Below are 9,339 nucleotides of genomic sequence, written 5' to 3'. Positions count from 1 at the left end.
TTACGCCTCTAGAACCACGTCGGATTCTGCGCACTTGATTCCCTTAACTGATCTCACCTACAAGTAAGAGTTGCTATGACACAAAGTCGAAGACTTATAAATAAATCGGTCTCCCACAGATAAGCCTATTCTGGTTGATGTTTCCGTCTTAAGATAAATATCAAGGTGTATAGGAAACTCAACTAATAATACAGTCTTATACTCCCGAAGAGCCTCCTAGAAATATTAGTCACCTCACAATAACCTAACTGGTTAACAAAAGAAGTTATTTCGGAATCAAGAGAGTCTGAGACGAATAACTTTTGTGATTACTTTTTATATCTTACCTATGGGAGATAAATCTCGAGTATATCTAAGAGAAGATAAAACTCAATACGATAGAATAAGTAAGATAAGAATATGCAACGACAGAGAAAATAGTTGGATCTGGCTTCACAAATCCCAAATGAATTCTTCAAGTCGTTAACCTAATAATGGTTTTGGAAAACCTAGGTTAAAGGAGAATCGACTCTAGTTTGCAACTAGGACACAAGAAAGGGTCGGGATAAGGTTTTCCAGTTGCTAGAGTTCTCCATTATATAGTCTTTCAAATCAGGGTTGCTTACAATCAAACCTAAGATAGCTTAGTAACAAAGCGTTCAATATTCACCGTTAGATGAACTCCTGATTTAAGTTTCAAGCTAAGTATGCTTAGAAATTAAGCAATCAATCTCCACCGTTAGATGGTCTTAGCTTGTTACACATAAATGAAATATACTTATATTTAGATATGGGTTACCGTACCTAAACGTGTATATTGAGTTGGCTCAATAACAGTTATCCGAAGTTAGCCATGTGAATACTTTTGTCGTAGGCGTATTCATCTAACACTTCTAGATCAAAAATGAAGATCAATCAATCATGATAGATAATGAAATGAATCTAAATGTGTTTCAAATAGAGTTGTTCAATTGTTCACTATCTCATTTAAATTTATACGAACAAATCGAATAGAAATCGGTTTGATTCGTAATAGTATAAAGTACTTATACAAGAATCAATTCATGAACATTAAGCCATGGTTTGCAAAGTTAATTTGGATTCTCTAAATCATAAATGTTTTAGTTCATGAGTATGAGAAACACACATAACCGATTTTAGAACTTCACCACTATGTTCGCAAACTAGATACGCGAACAGCACCTCCGTACCTTCGCCTAATCAAGCCGTTCGCAAACCCAGTTAGCGAACAACTGTTCCGGACCCATCTCAGGTAAACCCGTTTGCATACTAGTACGTAAACAAGAGTTCCGGACCTTCTCAGGTAAACCTCTTCGCATACTAGGTACGCAAACAAGAGTTCCGGACCTGAATCATCACAATATAGTTCGTATACTAGGTATGCATACCGTGTTGTATCCAGACATGGGTAATTGTTCTAAACTACCATTTCAATTTTTGAAACATGCTTGGAAGGCGAAAATGGTAATCTCACACATACCATTAGCTTCAAGTACTTTTCTAGTGATCGAATGATCAATACGAAACTTTCCGAGCTAACATCAAATGACTGTCTCACATGAATCATATAAGATGTTCAAGGCAATTTTCACATGATCATCTTTTGACTTAATATTTAGTTTCCAACAAATAGATTTGTATCCAACTAAACTCGTCAAGAATGCGATGAACATAGCTAAAGCAAAAAGCTTCCAACACATATTTCGAGAAATAGATAAGCGAGATAAACTCGGCTCGAGATAGCAAATGTGTATGATGTAAAAGTCTATATAGCTATACGACTTAGTCTAATTAGAAGATAGAATAGACTTCTGAGTGATAGATAAGTTTTAGTCTCCACATACCTTTTGTTGATGAAGTTCCTCCAAGCTCCTCAATAGATTTTCTTCTTCAATTGGTGAACGCCGTGAAGTCTAAAGCTCAATTACACATTAATTCAATCCTAATCCGAAACATAGCTAAGTAGACTAAAAATCAAATATATAGTTCTGATCAACTAAACTTGAAAACAAGTTTGAGATAGCAACGCTTGCGAGTTCGACCGAGCAGAGCTCTAACATTAAGACATCTGTGTTAACTTCATCGAACCTAGTGTAGCACGGGTAATACACCAATTTTCATTATAGTTTTGTTTCGTGGAAAATTGCAAATGCTATGAGAAGTTAAATATGCCCAGTGAGTAGCAGGATACACACCAAATCAATAATCCTAAGAATGCATCGGGACAGACGGGACAAGGCCAAGCGAGCCACACCAAATCAAAAATCCTACGCATGTATTGGATGGGACGAGGCGAAGCTGAGTCACACCAAATTAAAAATCCTAAACGTGCATCGGGAGTCGGGACTGGACGAGGCGAAGCCGATCCAAACATACATTGAGACGAGGCGAGGCGAGGCGAAGCCGAACTAATCATGCATTGACACGGGGCGGGATAAGCCTCTCCACACCAAATAAAAATGCACGATCACGCGAGGCGAAGCCACATCACACCAAATCAAAAATATAAAAGTAAAAAAAACGATGGTACTATGGTAGATGGTTTTCGGGTCAGTAGTGCGTGCACAAAATCTAATTGTTTTAAATTCATAAATGAAATTAATGATTGCATCACAGTTGATGTAGTTTACATTAGTTTCTTGGAATTTTCATGCAATTGGATAATAAGCGTCCATTGCGATGCCACAGAGACCTTGTTTAGCATTAACATCTCTTTGTATCCTTACATATCCATTCTCACCCCAACTAGTACCCCAAGAATTCTTCACCAGCCAATACTTGATCTTTGTTCCACCGTGTGTACTTCCCCCGTATCCTACGGCCGTAACACCATGATCTAAGTGGGTTCCGCACTTGCCAGTAAAAACTCCACTCGAGTAAAATTGAAAGTCGAATCCGCCTGCATTAACGGTAACGGATACAGGTTGGTTTGCCACAGCATGAAGTAGAGCTTGCTCATTATTTGCTGGAACAGCTCTATAACTGGTGATTTTAGCTGCAATGGTAGTTGATTTCTTGAGGTTGCATGTACCATCAACTCCCTTGTACGGGTAATTAGCTTCAGTTGTTAGGCCTTTGTTTTTCACTATGAACTTGAACGCGCCATCCATCAGACCACCATTGCAGCCTTCATTTTCACTCCTGTCGCAATCAACAAGCTGTTGTTCTGATAGAGAAATCAAGCTTCCGTTTTGAGTTTATATATCCCTTCCATGGCTGCCACTGCTGAGAATGCCCAACAACAACCTGCATTTTGATAACATTAATCCATCAATATTATAGTTATATGCATAAGTACTTAATCACTTGATTCACTTACCACATTCTCCTTGGTCCTTGACACGGGTTACAGCACCTTTTGTCCTCCAATCCATACTAGGAGGAATAACAGTCAAGCTCTCATATTTGAATGATGATGATGGTAAGGATGTATTTCTTGATGAATATGACAACCTCTTATAACCATTACGAGAAGCTCGAAACTCTTGGTTTGTTAGATCTGCAAACCCATTCACGCTTAAATTGTAAGGTTTTGCATTTATTGCTGCGTACTTGTTAAACAAATTAATCCGTTTAACATTGTTCTTAAAAATCTTAAAACGTTTCTCCTTTTCATCTGCATTTGGATTTACGCGTCCATGACTAGCCATCCACTGCTCGTGTTTCTCCATCATGTATAAATCACGAAGAGTTCTAAATGCTGTGGTTTCGAACACCCCAACTCCCAAAATCATCAAAACAACGAAAGAAGTAGTATATTTGAATTTCATTATGGAACCCATGATCAAATTAAACAAGCTAGCTAGAAATATTGATGTTTGTTGCAAAACACTTGTGCGAGTAAATATAGTACGTCTTGAAATATTCAGCTATTTCGATGAAGAAATGTGGTCCTAAACGTACACGGGAAAGTACGTTGATTAGGACTAGTTCTTTTCAAGTGGTTTTGGTCTTGGTCTTCCAAGGAAATAGGAGTAACAAACAACTATCAGCGTTTAATCTTAAGGTTAGAAATTAAGTTGAGCTGATTCGCTTATTTTGGTAGTTTTTTATTTATTTAAACTGAAGCTTATTTTGGTAGGTTTTTTTTTTTTGGTAGTTAAACATGAATCACTAGAATTAGAATTTGATATTAGCAAGTTAAAGCAGTGGTGTAGCAGTAGCTAACTACCAATTGACTGATCACCGGAAAATACTTGAAATGTATAGCCTTCGGGGCATCAGGTATACTCCCTCTGTCCACCATAGATGAACTATTCGTTTTAAAATTTTGTTCCACCAATACAAGTCCCACTCCTTTTTGATTGATTATTATTAAACGGGTGAATATTTTTCTAAAAATTATCTTTTTAATTGATTATTGCTAGTATAATAAATATGTGTAGTTTCGATTTTTATATTTGTTCGGTAGGTGTTTTAAAATGTTTTTTGATGGAACAAAGTTTACGAATATTTGTAGTATAGTTTGAGAGATAATTCTAAATTTTACTAATTATTATTCATAAGAGTGTATACATATCTAATTGTAAAAAATAGTTAAAAATACTCTTCTCTTTTCATTTACTTAAGAATTGTGCAAACTTGAAATAGCTCACCTATTGTGTGGGACAGAAGGAGTATATGTATTTCAAAAACAAACTTATCACGACAAGTTATGCGAAGGTGATAAATTGTGGCAACCATTCTAGTGATCCGATTACAGTCATCTGCTAATATTTGATAACAAGCCTAGCTCTCCTTGTTGAGAATCCCAAATTGGGTTGCACTGGCGCGGATGTGGACACGAACAAATTCTCAAAAAGCTCGGACGTGGATATGTAGAAATTAGTGATATTTTCCACTAAAATGTATACATAATGATCATAATTTCTCAACAGTATATATGCAAAAAACAAATTTGTGTAACAACAAGCATATATGCCAATAAAATAGTACATATGCAAGAAAAATCAGGCATTTTTAGTAGACAATATCTAGTTTCCCCAACAACCATTTCATCATCTTGTAAAGAGCTGAACTTTCCATTTGTATAAGAACATCATTATCTGATTGAGGATTGCCAATATTAGGCACCGTTGGAGGAGGACAAATATCAAAAGGTTCTTGAATTTTAGTCACCTGAGACTTATCAATTGGTTTCTCAAAACTCCCAGCTGAAGAATCAGTGGGGTGTTCCATAGAAGAATTCTTCTTAAATCTACATTCAGATAATAAATGACCAACAAGCTTGCATTGAGAGCAAAATTTTGGGAGTTTATTAAGAACAATACTTTGTGAGAAACTACCATATTTAGTAATAATCCATAGCTTGTTTGGAATTGGTTTTGAAAGGTCTAATTCAACTAAAACATTTGCAGCATATCCACTTGAATACTTGATAGTATCGTCATCCACTTTAACAGGATTTCCAATTGCATCACAAATTGTGAATAATGTTTTTTCATCCCAGTATTCTAAACTCAAACCTGGTAAAGAAACCCAAACCAATGCATGAGAAGTTCTTTAATTTTCAGGCCTAAAGTTAGGAATCCAATTTCGAGTTCTTAATACCTGATCTTGAACATCCCACCTATAATTTCTGATGTAATTTTGATCTACTTCATTAGATAGCTTGATTATGAAAAAACCTTTACCCAACGGAATTAAATGGCAATCACCTGTTAACTTCCAATGATTTCTCAAAATACCCATTGCATCAACAAATTTAATTCGAAGAAAATCCAATCTACCTATCAATGAAATTTTCCAAGAATCATACTTGTTGTCATCCTTATCATCAATTAAAGTAATCGAAGGACATTTTTCAGATGGTTCTGAGATATTTACTACCTAGAACCACTTGCAGAAACTTCATGAGCCATTTCACTTTCCATTACTACTAGTAAAGACCCATTATTACCAGATAATTACTTTGAAGAAAGAACCAGATTCACCAGATAAATTTGAAGAAAAAACCTGATCACCTGATCCACCTGAAACTAACGAGAAATTAATGAAGAAAGATGAAGATCGAGAATTTTTTTGGAACTGAGTTAGTCGCCGATTTGCAGAGATCAACTCAGTCCCTATAACTATTAAAAAGAAGAAAAAAATGTGTTAGGGAGGTTGAAAAGTAACTCAACATTTTTTAGGACTTCAACTACCTTCTAGGTACATTTGTACATCTTCTCTTATACGATTTAGCTTCTTAATTAAGAAAATATCGTCTAAATGAATAAATATTCGTTTATCGATAAATGAATAAAATATTCGTTTATCGATAAATGAATAAAATATTCGTTTATCGATAAATAAATAACCCCGCTAAACGAATATTTTTTCTTGGTCCAAAGAGCATTCATTTATCGAGGTTAGACTGTAGTTGGAATAATTGTAACAGGGTAAAAGATCATATTGGGGGTATAAACAGTTCTCACAATAGCTTACAAAAGCGGTCAGGATTTGTTGAACCAAAGTCAACACCTTGAGAGAGTTCTTGCAAGACAATCTAATGGAGAAAAAACCGGTACCGTTTGCATCTGCATTCATCACTTAAAATCATAAGGTTTCTTCTACGCCGAGGATTATCTTTTCGTGGGCCCCTTGTAGAGATCTTTATTTAAGGGATCGGTCCTAGAATATCATTTCAACTATGAAACAAGTTTCGCAAGTCCATTCCCTTAAACTCATGTAGTTAAACACAGTTTTCTAAGCATGGAATCAAACCCGTAAGTTCAACACATTAACTGATAATGAATTACAAAATCATGTTATGTCGATTCTACGAAGTTCAAAAGATAAACGTTATACTTTGTAATCCAATATACCAAAGTTGTGTAAGTATATGCTTCTTGACACGTTGAACATAATAAAATGATCAAGTCACTTGTACTAGATATATATGAATATACTTTTTATGTTATATTTTTACTCTAAAAGACTTGAAAGAACTATAGATAGAAATAGAACAGGTCAAATTTGAATTACTAACCTCGATCAGAAGGATGATGTCTTCGTTGATGCTGATACGTCTTCAAGTTCTTCATAGTAACACGAGCAAGTTCCCATATTTCTATTGAGAGGAAGGCTAACCTAACAAAGTTGACTCTAATAATCTAATCAAGAATCTTCGAGTTTTGAAGCTAAAATATGACAACCGAACTTGACATACCAACGCTTGGTGGGTTCAACCAAGCAATGCTCATTAGAAGTAAAATTAGGGATTATTTTAGTTACAATCCTTATTTTACAGAACAAAATGATTTCCTTAGGTTTATATATGAATAGAGAAAGACTAATCAGTTTGCGTCTACATCGGTTCCCTTTCCAAATTAGGGTTTTTATTCTTAAAGCACTTAATTTTTTCACTTTTACTCTTCAATTACTTAATTATGTATCGTTTTTTACTTATTGATAAATTATCAAGATGGTGGGATGTTGGTTTTAAAAAAGCGGTATAACCCAATATTACGTTCGACAATCTGTATGGACTAACTCCAATACAATTCCGAGAGCACCAGCTTATCAAACGAGCTCAACCAAGAAATATATCAAAGAGTTATATCTCAATTTCTCAATACAATCTGCAATCGAACAGACCGAAATATGTGATCCCGATTGATATGAGAAATAACTTGGATGGTACCAAAGACCAATGCCCAAGTGTCAATCAATTACACTCCAACAAACAAGGTCGGATTTACCAATTGATTGATCTACGCACAACCTGTGATATTTCAATTATATAAACAAATATAATGCGGAAAAGAAATAACACAGACACCGGAAGTTTTGTTAACGAGGAAACCGCAAATGCAGAAAAACCCCTGGACCTAGTCCAGATTTGAACACCACGTTCTATCAAGCCGCTACAGACACTAGCCTACTACAAGTTAACTTTGGACTAGAATATAGTTGATCCCTAACCAAGTCTCACACCGATTAAGGTACAGTCGCGTTCCTTATGCCTATTGAACCACGCCGGGTTCTGCGCACTTGATTCCCTTAGCTGATCTCACCCACAACTAAGAGTTGCTACGACCCAAAGTCGAAGACTTATATGCAAATCTGTCTCCCACAGATAAGTCTATTCTGATAGATAAATTTGTCTCCTACATAAGTACCTATGAAGTTTTTGTTCAGTCTTTTGATAAATCAAGGTGAACAGGAACCAATTGATAATCCGGTCTTATATTCCCGAAAAACAGCCTAGAAATATCAGTCACCTCATAATAACTTAATTATATGGTAGTAGAAGAAGTTATTGTGGAATCACAAAGAATGAGACGAAGATCTTTGTGATTACTTTTTATATCTTACCTATCGAAGATAAATCTCGAGTAAATATTAGTGAAGATAGTACTCAATATGATAGAACAAGTAAGATCAGATCATGCAACTACAGATAAAATAGTTGGGTCTGGCTTCACGAATCCCAAATGAAGTCTTCAAGTCGTTAACCTATAATGGTTTTGTAAAAACCTAGGTCAAAGGAGAATCGACTCTAGTCGCAACAAGGACAAAGGAAAGTGCCTGGATTAGGTTTTCCAGTTGCTAGAGTTCTCCCTTATATAGTTTTTCAAATCAGGGTTTGCTTTCAATCAAAGCTAAGATATCTTAGTAACAAAGCATTCAATATTCACCGTTAGATGAAAACCTGATTTAAGATTCAAGCTAAGTCTGCTTAAAACCAAAGAAATATCTCTTTACCGTTAGATGGTCTTAGCTTGTTATACACAAACGAAATATATTGTCATTTAGATATGGGTAACCGTACCTACACGTGTAAATTGAGTTGGCTCAATAATAGTTAATCGAAGTTAGCCATATGAACACTTTTGTCTTAACCACATTCATCTAACACTTCTAGATCAACTATGATGATCAATCAACCATGAAATACAATCAAACGAATCTAATTGTGTTTCAAATAGAGTTGTTCAATTGTTCACTATTTCACAGAAATATATATATATATATGAGCCAATTGAATCAAAATCGGATTGATTCATGAGAATCAATTCATGAACATTAAGCCACGGTTTGTAAAGATTGCATTCCTTAATTCATAAATGTATTTATTTATGAGTATAAAAACATACTTAACCGATTTTAGAACTTTAACCACTAAGTTTGCAAACGGGTACGCAAATTATAGCTTCCGGACTTTTGTCTTGTCCAGCAGTTTGCAAACCGGTATACATACTGTTGTCCCGGACCTCAACTCAGGTAGAACCGTTCGCATACTGGTATCCAAACAAGGTTTCTGAACCCGAATCATACCACAACAGTTTGCATACTGGTATGCATATTGTGTTGTATCCAAATAAAGGTTAATTGTTCTAAACTCCCATTTCAATC

At 35.3% G+C, this 9,339-nt stretch overlaps 1 pseudogene; it reads right to left on the bottom strand.

The window, feature by feature from the left end:
* Nucleotides 1–2,627: 2,627 nt before the first annotated feature.
* On the bottom strand, nucleotides 2,628–3,797 carry LOC113286359 (annotated as a pseudogene).
* Nucleotides 3,798–9,339: the final 5,542 nt, after the last annotated feature.

Source organism: Papaver somniferum, chromosome 6 (assembly GCF_003573695.1).
Source record: "Papaver somniferum cultivar HN1 chromosome 6, ASM357369v1, whole genome shotgun sequence".
Lineage (NCBI taxonomy): Eukaryota > Viridiplantae > Streptophyta > Magnoliopsida > Ranunculales > Papaveraceae > Papaver > Papaver somniferum.
This window is presented reverse-complemented; position numbering and strand designations above follow the sequence as displayed.